The 13,733-nt window shown below is 34.0% G+C and overlaps 2 long non-coding RNA genes across 5 annotated transcripts in view; one reads left to right on the top strand and one right to left on the bottom strand.

Moving 5' to 3' along the window:
* The window catches only part of LOC132597241 (uncharacterized), a 43,494-nt gene extending 35,516 nt beyond the window's left edge, over nt 1-7,978 (bottom strand). The window contains exon 1 of the long non-coding RNA XR_009563677.1: nt 7,872-7,978. This is a non-coding gene — a long non-coding RNA (uncharacterized lncRNA). The remainder of the gene's footprint in view (nt 1-7,871) is intronic.
* Nucleotides 1-13,733, top strand: part of LOC115864267 (uncharacterized) — a 481,059-nt gene that overhangs the window by 341,619 nt on the left and 125,707 nt on the right. The window lies entirely within an intron of this gene.

Below are 13,733 nucleotides of genomic sequence, written 5' to 3'. Positions count from 1 at the left end.
ATCATTGTTATGCTTGTTTCATAAAAGGAATTATGAATTTTTAATTTCTTCTCAATGCACTGGAATAACTTCTAGGGTCTTTAGATTATATGGTCATAGAAAGTAGGTAAAAAATCCCCTGTCAAAACATCAGGACCTGGGGCTTTTTGTGGAGTAATTTCTAGAATAGTTTCAGTGTTTTTTCCTGTGGAAATTGGACTAAGATTTGTAATTCACATGTAATTAATTTGGTAATATATATCTATCTAAGTTTTCAAATTTATTTGAATAGAGCTCTGCAAAGCAGTCCTGTGCGTGTGTCTGTGCATGCATGTGTACATGCATGCATGTATGTGTTTTAATTTCTTTGGTTTCAGTAGTTATTTCCCTTCTGTCATTTCTTACTTTACATCATTTCCTTCCTATATTTTCTTTCTGCTTTTGCTTGATCAGATTAGCTAGTACTTTTTCTCTCTTATTATTTTAAAAAACAAGATTTTAATTTATTAATTAGATCTACTTTTTTATTATTCTCTGATCATTTACTATTTTTTTTTTTTTTGCTGTACGCGGGCCTCTCACTGCCGTGGCCTCTCCTGTTGTGGAGCACAGGCTCCAGACGCACAGGCTCAGCGGCCATGGCTCACGGGCCCAGCCGCTCCGCGGCATGTGGGATCCTCCTCGGACCAGGGCACAAACCCATGTCCCCTGCATCGGCAGGCGGACCCTCAACCACTGCGCCACCAGGGAAGCCCTGATCATTTACTTTTATTTTTATTATTTCCATCATTGTGATACTTTTTGTTTTATATTTACTCTTTTTCTAGTTTTTTGAGCAGAGAATTTAATTCATTTACTTTCATTCTTTCTTTGTTATTATTTAGTGCAATGATCTTCCTTTTATCAGATATATAGTGTTTTCATTGTCACTTTTTTATTTCTATAATTTCAGTTTGTGTTTCCCCTATTAACCAAGAGTTATTTAATGAAAAGGTGTTTTTTTGTTTTTTTACATCCAAGTGGAAGGACTCCCTTGTTTGTTTTTTAAATATAAATATATAATTTCTTATTTTATGGCCTTATAATTATGGAGTATTATTTATAATACTTTTACTTTATGGAAGTTACTGGTATTTTCTGTGCAATTTAATATGTGATCAATTTTTGTTAACATTCTCACCTGAGAAGAAAGTGTACTCTTTATTCTTAGAGGTAGAGTTAAATATACATTCATAAGATGTTGGTTATGTTGGTTAAATCTTCTATCTCCTCTCTACCTTTTTTGTTCACTTGTTCTGTCTTGTACTTAGAGTGCCATAATAAAGTCTTTTATTATTAGTGTTTTTCTCTTCTTGCATCTCTTGTAGATTTTGCCTCATAAATGCAATGTTTTGATTTCTTTAGACCTTTTTCAGCTGCCTGAATTCATGGATGATTCATAAACCTTTCTCATTGAATGAAATGGCAAGATGCATTGGAATTACCTTATTGCTCTGCATAAAAATAAGATTCCATCGATTCTTTAATATATAAATCCCCTTGACAGAATTCAGAACATATGCATCTTACCTCAAAGTGAATTTTATACCAATTCTATACCAGACAATACAATGAGAATTGTCTGTGTATATCATATAAAACACTTTGTCTCAAAAATAAATTTTTTTAATTGTAATATTTAGCATTGAATACTTTAGACCATCAAACTATTGATATTTCATGAAAGTTAGCCCCGTGGTTCCCAAACTTGACTGTGCATCATGTTAAGAGCTTGTCACATAGATGCATATGCCCTACCAATGGAATTTTGGTTCAGCATATCTGGATGTGGCCTGAGACCCAGAAACAGAAAATCCAGAACTAGATAGGGGAACCACTGATGTAGTCCTCTCATTTTGCAAGGGTTCCTCTTAAGCAATATTTAATTCCTCACTAACTCACTTTGATATTCAGATGCATTCATATCTATTATGTTGCTTTGTTGGTAAATGTCCCCCTTCTGGACCTTTGGCATTATGACATATATTCAACCATTTAAAACATACTTAGCTTGACAATAGGCAGTATTAAGACACTCCTGGATAAAATATAAAAATTTCCTTAAATCTATTACTCTTATCTTCCCAGACAAAAAAAAGTCAGAGGAACTGTACTAGCGTCTGAACTAACAGCCTTAAATAAAGCTGAAGGATGTGATTATTTAACAAATTTGTTCACCATAAAAAAGAAAGGAAAAACTTTGTACGCCATAGGTATCTGGGCACTTAGTAAAGACTGTGAGTGATAAGAAATATACAAAGAAGGAACATGAACAGAGATTATTTGGAAAATTATGCAGCAAAACTATGACCATTGAACTCATTCAAGCAACAGAAATATTAGAAGCCAAGCTCTAATCGTTTGGGGTTTTCCTGGACTTCGAAATAACTAACATCACTTCATAAAGTCAGGTAGGGGAATATTCTGTAAAGTCTTTGTTCTGAGTTTTTAATTGTTTTGCTAAAGCCTCAGGCTCAATTTCAACTGAATTGTTAGACTGAAGTCTCATCCAAACTGACAAAATAAGCAGCGAATCTCTGCAATTCTCTACAAAGTACAAAGGAAAAGAATAGGTTATATAACTGACTACATTGCATTTGGCTGGTAGTTTTTCTGTTCAGCTGGTAGGTGAATTACTTATCGTCTCCTTCGATTGCAAAATAGATGCAGTGTAGTAATTCAGAGGTTATTCATATATCCTTTAAGATTGATACTGTGTGTTTACATATTGCACATTGACAACCATTTTCACAAAATTATTGTGAAAGCATTGGTCTTACATTTTTACGTGGTGAAATAGAGACAGAGAGGGAATGCTCTGCCTCGGGCTGTCAGTGTGAATCTCTGAGATGACTGGAGGCTGGGAAAGAAATTCAAGCCTGTCTTCATTTACCAGGCCAAGATTACTCTACCAAACCAATTTTCAATTTAGATATAAATGTAGTCTTTGATTTCCCTTCATAATATGTGTAAACACATAGAGCCACCTTTGTCCTTATTTCAGGGTTCCTCACCTTCTGCTATTGGAGGCAAAGCAAAAGTCAGGAGAATTCAACTAATTTGAAAAATGACCAAATTATGATTGCCCTGGAGCAGGGCACAGTGTGAGTTTATCAGTGAGTCATTTTATAGCCTCTGATAATGTTTCTATCTCCTGAATCCATCCTCTGCTAATATTCCTATATCTTCCAAAGCAACTCCATGGAGGAATTAATCAGCAAAATTGTTCTTTTGCAATGGAAGCACCTTAATTCATTGAAGTTAAAGCAAATTTTGTCAGTTTTTACTCCAACCCAAAAAATGAAAAATACCATAAGAGAGTCATACATAACAGATGTTAATATTAAACAAAAGAAAAACTACAAGATCTTTCCATCTTTTGAAAGATAACAAGGTGTCCAACCACTATTTTGTTACAGTTCTTGACTATAAATAAGACTAAAGCAGAATCAATAAAATTATTTTACTTAAGAGGTACTCATGCATCTCCAAGAATATTTAAATATCCATTGACATACAGATGTTTGGCTATTCAACAGATGCCTTCCACTGATACATGCAATACTTTCAGTGATATACGCAAACAAAATTGCATTTACTTCAGAGTTTTGAATGTGTCAAAAATGCCCTGGTATATTGCTTAGTAGTTACAAGTAGTAAACGATTATTTGCACAATTATTGATTTGAGATAAGATCATTGTCATCAGATCCTGGTTCAAAGAAAGTAAACACTATAGTTATACTAATAATGTACACATTTTAAACAGTATTTAAGGGACCAATTGTTTTAAACAATGTTCCTGGTGCAAAGACCCCCCGATAATGACTTTTATCCCCATCACTTCTTTTAGAAACAAACATTGTAGGCAAGAAGATATTATATAAGATTTTAAGCAACTTTGCAACAAAATTTGGTCATGTAAGAATTATTCTTGAGACATTAGTTTGGTTAATAGATGTTCCAGATTTACAATAAGCAGTGTCTGTTAGAAAAATTGTTTTAGAGTTTTTAATTTTACCAAAAGAAGAAAGAATTTTAGTGATTAAGTTCTGCTGGATAATGCTTAATTAGTTGTGTGATTGTAATAATGATGCTAAGAATAGTAATGTTACCATGTTTTCAATATTTGCTTTGTACCAGGCACATTGCTATACACTTTACAGTTACACAACTACTGTTATCTTGGGCATTTTGTGTAAGCAGAAGCCACTCTCAGAAAAACTAGGTAACTTCTCCAAGGTTAGACTTATCCATAATTTATACTCATTTCTACAAATGTCTTCTCTCCGTGGTTAAGCTAAATCTTTGAAGAACTGCCTGGATCATGCAATGTAATCATGATACAATGTTACAAGAGTAGTACCAACTCTTTGGGCTTTCTGGATAATAGTAATGATATTAAACTGTACTTGGGGAAATCATTTGACCCTGGGTGTAACTGGGTCCAATGTAATTGTGAAGTTCTTTATAATGGGCTTTGATTGTATCTGGTTTTCTGCTTTGCTGCAGTGACAGGACTGTGTGTTTGATGAGAGTCACATTGGTATAGCTATAAATGTGATCCTACAGATGATTTCATATGCAACACATGAGACAATTATTTAATGAACAATGACTATAGCATTCTACATTGCCTTTTATTGAGAGTTGCATAAGAAAAACTCTTTTGTATTCCATGAGCTGATGATAGAGTAATTATATAGTATTTTTTTGCAATGGGAAGATTATGAAACTTTCATTATATAAAAACTAAAGAGATGACAATATAAAATTCAGTAAAGATGCCACCTACTCCACATTTCCATACACATGACTATTTTTTCCAATGTTCTCTTTTTGTCTAATTGCACTACAGGAAAGTCTGAACGTTCATTGAATTAGGTAAATTAAATGTGGCTCCTGGTTTCTACCTTTCATTTTAACTCAAGTTTTTCAGACAAATTGTGGTTTTAAAGTCCTTAGCTCAGAGCTTTAATAAAAAAACAAACAAACAACAACAAAAAAAAATTTGAGAAAACATTTATATGCCCCAAATTTATTGAGTACCAGCTCTGGGCCAGATACCTTGCTTGAGACTTGAGGACAGAAATAAATGATTTAGTCTATTAGTTGAGATATACAAATTAATACATCATTATTCACAGCTTTTTTACATGAAGTTCATAGCCTCTGTATAAGTCTATGAATACCTTTCAGGGGATTCTTGAAATCTTAAAATTATATGCAAATCATTGTGGGTCTGTGGATATGTACACTTTACTAGGGAGGCGTTCATGGATTTCATCAGGTTCTCCAAAGTTTCATAATGTAAACAAAGTTAGGAATTATTAATCCTCATCTTCCTTGGCAACGTTAACTAGTTTTAGTGGTATAGTTTTTAATATGTAAAGAAATTTTGGTTCAAAAGTACTGTGACTTGCTTAATATCAAGTATCTTTTTAATGGCAAGTTTAGAATAAGAATAATAAATTGTCTTTTGACATAATCCAGAGTTGCTTCCCACCATGTATTTATTTCATTAATATTATCTGAATTTTTGTTTAAACTCTAAAATGTTGGCTAGCCATATAGCCTGAACCATTTTTTTCCTACATTCTCTTCATCTGTTAAATGGAAACATGGGCTTTCATATGCCTCCATGTTTAATAGGGGAAAATTCCAAGCCAGTATTAGACATCCAAACTCTAATTTAGTTTTTATTTCTGCTCAATTTTTGTAAGAAGTGAATGATCACCAGAATTTTTTCGATGTAATTTCCTGGAGGAGACCTAACCTGAGAGTGTTGTCCATCCAAGTCACAATATCTTTGATGTCTAATAATCTTTGTTCATCATAAAGATAAATTACAAAGGAAAGATTCCATTTACTTCATCTATTCTCTGCCAACTAGGACAAGGGCATAACTGAACAGAGTTTTAGATATTTCAACAGGATTGGGCCAGATGTTCTGGTTAGATAAGTAAACCAGATAGCAGGGTTAGTCTGCGGAGCCCATTCTCCATGCATTCTCATAGTCGTCAGTGGTTTGCTTTGCCTTTTTCGTTTGTTTGTTTGCTTAGCATTAAGATTTGGTTTCGCCATCAGGAAAATGGTGTTTATCATTTATCAGTGTAAATCATAACAACTTAGTGCTTTCTTATAAGACCTCAGAGTGTCACTTTTATCAATACAATATATAAACACACATTGGTTATTTATAATCCTTCCGTGAAAGCTGCATTAAAGATTTTACTTGTTTTTAGTTGAAAAGTTAGAAGACATGATCTTTTCAAAAAAGATAATGTGTGTTCCTATTTCGTCATTATGAAGAGTAAAGTTCATGTTACATTTCATGTACTTATCTAACATTTTACCACCCTAGGGACTGAAACATAGAAGGAAATTAGGTCAGACTTAGCCTTTATAAAGGCATTTTTACTCTGACACACCACTGGGTGGAGTACATTGCTAGCCCAGAATCTAATGTTACTGTATTGTAGGGTGTTTCTGTGCCAGATGAGAGAAACTCCTAATCAACGTTGAGGTTTTGTGTATTGTTTTAAAAATCTGGGCATGTTTAATAAAGGCTAAATATTAGAATATAATACCAACATTGAATATGCCCTGGCATTATAACTTTCAAGATTCAATCCATCTTCTCTACACCCATGGGAGATAAGGTTTGATACCCTGCCTAGAAAACTCAAAGAATTATTTGGAAGAAGGCCATTTTATGTTCTCTTCAAAAGAGCAGCTGCAATTTGGGCTGAATTAGTGCTTTAACTCTACTTGGAAAAGCATAAAGCTTATTTTTGATAATGGAATCAAACTGTACCCAGATATTGAATTTGACTTTTCATTTGATGTTGCTTTGATACAGTTTATATTGGAGCTGAGCCCTAATCTTATAATAAAATGAACTGTCAGATGCTCTGTGGGACTATCATTGTCAATAGCATTTACCTGAATTTGGCCTTCAGAACTTTAAGGATGAGAATGATTTCCTAGTAGGTGTTGGTTCTGTATGATTTTCAATTTCCCCCATTCCTCTCTTATCTCTCTAATTCTTTCTTTCTAATGCTGGGAAAATGAAATTTACCTATCAAGTCTAAAAATCTCCAACCTTACAAATTTACTGTGCCTCAAACTTTGCAGTCTAATAAAATTACAAGATTTCTATAAAACTATTTAGAATCTATAATTCTAAATATATGGGTGCATATCTCAAGTAAGTATTTTATGTTCCTTGTAAGAGAGGATTCTCACTTTGACAATTCCTTTCTCTTTGTTTCTTTTATTCCTTTAATTTCATTTTCCTGCTCACATTACACTTCCTCATTTCTTCTAAGCTTTCAGCTCTCAAACCTCAGCCTATAGCTTTCATGCTTCTGAAGCAGCCCTCATTCTCCATTTTCTATTCTAAAATGAATTCTTTCGACTGTGTTTGTTAATAATGTCATATTTTCACTTCACTTAAATTTTCTTTCCAGTGCTATTACAGATTCTTTATTTCTCCTTTCCTCCTCACCCCTCCCTACCCCCACCCAAGTATAGCATCTCATCTATTTCTCTATATGAAGCTATGGTTTACCCGAGGGAGGGACTTTCTCATGCATGCAGCTCAGTGCTATGATGATTTCAATGGTGCCAGCATATTTTAACCACATCATTATCATGTAGTCTCAAAGCCTTGCTCGCTGAAAACACCATCTTTAAAAGGATTTCATTTCCATTAATCAATTTTAAAACTTGAGATTCAAGCACATAATGCATTTATTAGAATGTCCCCTACTTGTTCCCACATTCATTTCATTCTCTTGACTATCTAAGAAAAAGGAATTGTGCAGGAGTCTTTTCTCTCTCCATGCTTACCTCTCCTTTCTATATCCCACCGAGCCCCTCCAAGTCTATTCTTCCATACAGTAGTTAAATCAGAGCATGCGGCAGGACCGCATTGTGTGAACTGGTGGCCACACAAGTACTTTGTATTCACTGGAGGTTTAAAAGTACAGCAGCTGCATATAAATATGCATAGTTGAGAGATTCATGATGGTGCCACCTCATTCTAGTGCTGGTTGGCTGCAGTGCAGGCACTACAAATCAATGAACATTTTCCCCATCCATCAGCTGCTCGCTTGCAAGCAGACAAAACACGTACAATGCCAGAAACCCACAGAGAGCTCCTTAGTGAACGAAACCTCACTGTCACAAGATTCAAAATAGCCCTATCCCTCCCACCCTGAATCTCCACAGTTCTCGACCTCAAATGTCTTTTTTATCCAATGTGGATCGCAAGCACTTAAAAAATAACATGAGAAAAGAAAGAGAAAAAAAAAGGAGCAATGATAAATCAGGGTTGGAGGGTCCTCACGTTACACTTGTCATAAAACAAAGGACTCTTTGAGCATTAACCTTTTAGAGAATAAAATAAAGATGGATTTGCTTATGTTGACTATACTGCTTTATAGCTGTAGGGTGTGAGTGTTGAAGCATTTAAGTATGCAAAGCATTGTGCCATGCTCTGGCAGACATTTGTAATTTATCCATAGTTATTTGATGGCTTTGGGTGTTGAAGGAGTTATAATATGCTGATATGAGAAAAATAAATCATAGGTATATTTAATAAGTAGAAATCATGTTTTCTCCCATTGATTGAACAATTTTTGCAGAGGGCTTAGGTATATTTATATTGTCAACCATTCAATCCATGTAGAAATTTTAATAAAAGCTTAATTCCATTTAATAAAATTTCCTGTGAAATATATTAATGAACCAAATGTATATTTCTTGGTGAAAAGGTATACATTCATTACATCTAGAGAACAAATCTATTTTTCATTTTTAGATAGATAACATTAGCAACAAAAATAGTTTATTCTTGTGTAGAGTGAGTACTTAGCTATTCATCAGTTTATAACACTTTCTGACAACTTGCCAATCAACTTACCAATAAGAGCAATAATCAATTAGATTTCTCATTCATTTTTTCAACTATTTGTCAAATACTTACTGTAGCACTATGCAACATAAAATAATATATGATAATATCTATAGTCCCTGTTTTGAAGATGTGAATATTCTTGTTAGGGAGACAAGAAATACAGTTATACAGGGCTTCCCTGGTGGCGCAGTGGTTGAGAGTCCGCCTGCCGATGCAGGGGACACGGGTTCGTGCCCCGGTCCGGGAAGATCCCACATGCCGCGGAGCGGCTGGGCTTGTGAGCCTGTGCCCTGCAACGGGAGAGGGCACAACAGTGAGAGGCCCGCGTACTGCAAAAAAAAAAAAAAAGAAAAGAAAAGAAATACTGTTATACAAATGACCATGTAACTTTCAAATTTCAAAGAAGTCTAGTTGGGGTTTGGCACGTTCAAGATATTTAGTAAATATTTGGTAAGTATATATGACATATTGATTTAAAACTTATCTAGCTGATTAATATGTTTGGTTACCATATTGCAGGAAGGGTAAAAACAAATACAGTAAAGGTAGTTATAATTGTCCATAACTATGGGTCAGAGAAGCTGACTTAGCCCATGTTTTGTTTGCTTGTAAGCAGCAAAACCAAAATTCAATCCCCTATCTGCTTAACTCCAGAGTCCATCCACTCACTTCCACTGTGCCATGTTGAATTACAAGACAGGATGTGATAATTGCTCTAGTGGATCAGAGGAGGTAAAGATCACTTCCAGCTGGGATGACCAAAGAAGACATCATTAAGAAGGAGTAGCATTTGAGCAAAAGCCTTTGAAGAACAGGCACAGCAACAAAGCAGAAACTACAGACAGGGGTGAACACCGGTGAAACCTTATGACTCTGGAAAACAAGTTGCCAGATAGACAAAGGACATCTCTTTCAGTGAAATGGGTGCTGTAAATAATACCACTTTTAGAGAATTGCCAACAGGACTCCTCACTTATTAGAAGTGGAATCCACAAAGTGATTTATATTTCAGATTTCAAAAAGAAGTCAAACTGTCTGGATCCCAGTTTCTTCATTTCTAAAGTAAGGATTTAAACAAAATAACCAATGAAGACTCCTCTTGGGGGTTCTGTTTTGTAATGCTTTTATTTTCATTTTTCTCAGAATACAAAACAAAAACGCTAGAAGTAGCTGATTCAGTGTATACTAGTTATATAACCTGTGTATATGTAATTATTCTTAGAATACAAAGCATATCTAGATATTCAGATATCTATATCTATATGTCTATATCTATATATAAATAAGTTATTTGCATTTAACTGGCTAATCTAAGCTCTAAATTTAATTTCAAGAGAGCATTTTTTTTTTTGGGGGCCATGATGTTTCCCCATTTTGCTTCCCATTAGTGTTGGAATGCAAACTAATTCTTGAAACAATTTAATCAATACTTAAAGAGAAAGTGAACATATATTAAGTACATGATAAATACAAAATTTGGGGGTTATGCACTCTTTCATAATATCTGTTTCTGTATTTCAACTATTGGAGAAGATACAGAGATTGGAATATTAGATATTAAATCATCAATAAAAAGGCCTTTTTGCAGTCTTAAATGTTTTGAGTAGATTCATATATTTTCCACTTATCTAGCCTATAACTCAGACAATGCTCAAAGCAATATTTTGGCAATGTTTATCAAATATGTATCAATGATATATATATGTATATATCAGATGAATATATTGTGTGTGTGAACACGCATGCATGCATGTAAACAAGTTAAGGGAACATGAGAACTTAAAAGAATGATACAGTACTTATTTTTTCCTGACTTCAAATCTTTTTTTCTTTCTGTCAACATTTTCCCCTAATTTTCCTTCCCAAACAAGAAAAAAGAACAAAGAGAGAAGTGTTTTGTTTGAATTTAGGGTGAGAATAAAATCAAACATCATTTTTCTCATAATTTTTGCAAAGGCTATTAAAGGGATATTAGTGGGGAGCTCTTCCTTGAATAGAATTACCCTGGATGGAATTCCATCCTGCCATTGTTGCTGCTAAGCACATTCAGGGGGAACTGGATGTTGTGAGAGTCTCAGACTCTCATTTTCCATCTCACTGTTTCTCTTATGTCCTAAGGTAGTATGTTTTGGTAAATACTTATTTGATTCCAATCTATTTGAGTTGAATTTATTAGGTTTGTTTTAGTGATTTGAATTAAACTGAACCCCACTCGTAGCGAACAATGCAATGCTTTGATCATTTTCATTCTGGTTCTGATCTTAAGTGGGATAGTTTAAGCTTATTTTGGTTAAATCAGTTTATGGTCAAATTGGCTAATCTTCTTAACAAATATTTACTGAGCACCAACTACATTCATTAGCACTCAGTCTTGTTACAAAGAAAGGACACATAACAAGATTTCTAACCTTGACGGCTTATATTTTATGTTGAGAAATAGTATTAAATCCTTGAAAACTTAACCAATTTATTAAACTCTTACATACATGAATGCTAAATGAGTGATAAGGTATACAAAAGCCTTTGGAAGTTCAGAGACCAGGAACTTACATTAAGTCCTGGCTTTGTAACTAGGCAGTTTTGGCACCGCTTTCTAATGGGAGAAAACTCTCTAGATAAATTTGCCCTCTGTTGCATGCTGAGCAGATTCAAGTTGAAAACCGCTGCTCCAGGCAGTGAAAATAGTTGAAACAATTTGTGCAGATAATCACTTAATAAAAAGTAGATGAAACCAGAGCAATGGGTAGATTGCAGTAAAATTTACTATCACAACGTGAAAAAAAGGTCCCTTCAGAAGAGAAAGGGTAGGATCTTAAGTTAGAAGAACTTTAGTTTTATAAATGCATTTCTGGTGGGAAGCATGAGTTACTTTTCAGTAGAATCATTGATTTTTATCAAATAAAATTGTCAAACTTATACCATGTAATAATTAAGAACAAACATTATTTAGTAATTTCAAAACCAGTCATGGAATTGAATACTTATATTTCAAGAAAAAAGAATATGAATAAATACCAAAAATGTACAACAACATCTTAAGGCTGGAACTTGAATAGTATGTTAACCTAATAACCCTTAAGTCTTCCCATTTTTCTTCGTTACCATCTATATAATCACCTATTTAAGTAAGCAGCAGGTCTAGTAATGTGTTAGGTTGGAACCAACATTCAGATGTGCATTGCTTCAAGTTAGTCCATTTACACTCTCAGTGAACTTGGAAATCTGTTTCAAATCATATAAATCTCAGATTTCTCAGCAACAACATGTAAAATAATAATTGTTACCAAACCTACCTTCCAGAATTGTGAGGGCTCTGTAGGAAGTAAATGAGTATGCTCTAAAAGTGATGCAGCCCACATTTGAGACGTTGTCATTGCTGCTATATTACCTGCTTTGTTCTGTGATAATTTTCTTCTAATGTTCAAAAAGTCAAGTATGTTTTAAATTCTACCTTTTAATAAATTTCCTGTAGACAGAAATTGTGTTATTTCTTGTCTTTTCTTCTCTTATAAAATTGATAAAAATTTTGTCTGATATACACATTTATTATTTTAATCAGTAGCTGGAGGAGAGGTGAATGCATTTTAAAAATAATTATAAAATCTGTCACTAGAAAACCTGCAATTGTGGACAAAATAATGAGAAAACTACTTCTAAATTAATGATTAGAGTGTAATGTGTGAGCTTTTTAATCGATTATTGAGTGCTGGATTCCAAAACCATGTTATTTCTTAAAATCTAAGTCTGCTGAAGAGGAATAAAAACAAATGTCTTAAGATTAAAAAACTAATTTTATATTGAAAACTTACTATTGAGTCCACAATAAAGTGCTACATGGCAGGAATATTATTAGCTAAACAAACATAAATTTGGCTAAAAAATTTAATTTTGACCAAATTGACATTTCATTGTCAGTGTTCATGCACTGTATATTCAGTTTCAAATAAAATTCTGGCCACCCAAAAACACCTAGGTAACAGGACATCCTCTCATCTACAAAGTGATTTGTTTATTTCTTCTTAAGCTGTTTGGGTCCAGATAGTGATTTGAAATGTTATTCATCTCTGATTTGAAAGATATTGGCTTGTTCTTAATTTGCCATTTCCTAACTCACTCACTGGTTCTCATAGACAAAGCCAAGAAATCTCTCCCTGTGTAGTCAGGGTAATGCTTTGGGCTTTAGAATAAGATCTAGAAAGTTCAGATTCTAACTCTACCACATTATGCCTAGGGCCAGTTATTTAATCTCTAAGGTTCCTGCTCTGTGAGAATGGAGATATCATTTTTTTCCAAATTTCATGTATTGGTGAAAGAGGATATGTATAGCAGAAATGAACTAGCTTGATACCTACCCCTTGCTGAATACTTAGTAACTATTAGTGTTGCTATTCATCCAGTCATTAGGTATTTATCTGTCAAGTACTGTGCTAGGAAGTGAGGGTGTGAAGATGGATGTGACACATTCTCAGCCCTTAAGGAATGTTCAGTATTGTGGATGAGAGAGAGATGGGACAGACCAAAGAGGTAGGCAATTATAACGCAATATAAGTATGCTGAAGGGTAAGCAGAAAGAGCTAATGAAACATAAAAATGTCTAACTCAGATTTAAGAAAAGAGAGCTACTTGAGTATTCGTTGAATCATTCAGACAAGTATTTATTTAGGGCCTACTATATACTAGTCATTGCCCAAAAAGCTAGAGATATGGTGAGAAGAAAAACAGATATTGTGTGTTCTGTGGGGAAGATATCATCTTGTGGGAGAAGACAGTATTCTAATAATTACTACAATAAA

This window comes from Globicephala melas, chromosome 4 (assembly GCF_963455315.2).
Source record: "Globicephala melas chromosome 4, mGloMel1.2, whole genome shotgun sequence".
Classification (NCBI taxonomy): Eukaryota; Metazoa; Chordata; class Mammalia; order Artiodactyla; family Delphinidae; genus Globicephala; species Globicephala melas.
The sequence above is the reverse complement of the archived record's forward strand: the minus strand, read 5'-3'. Positions and strand labels throughout refer to the sequence as shown.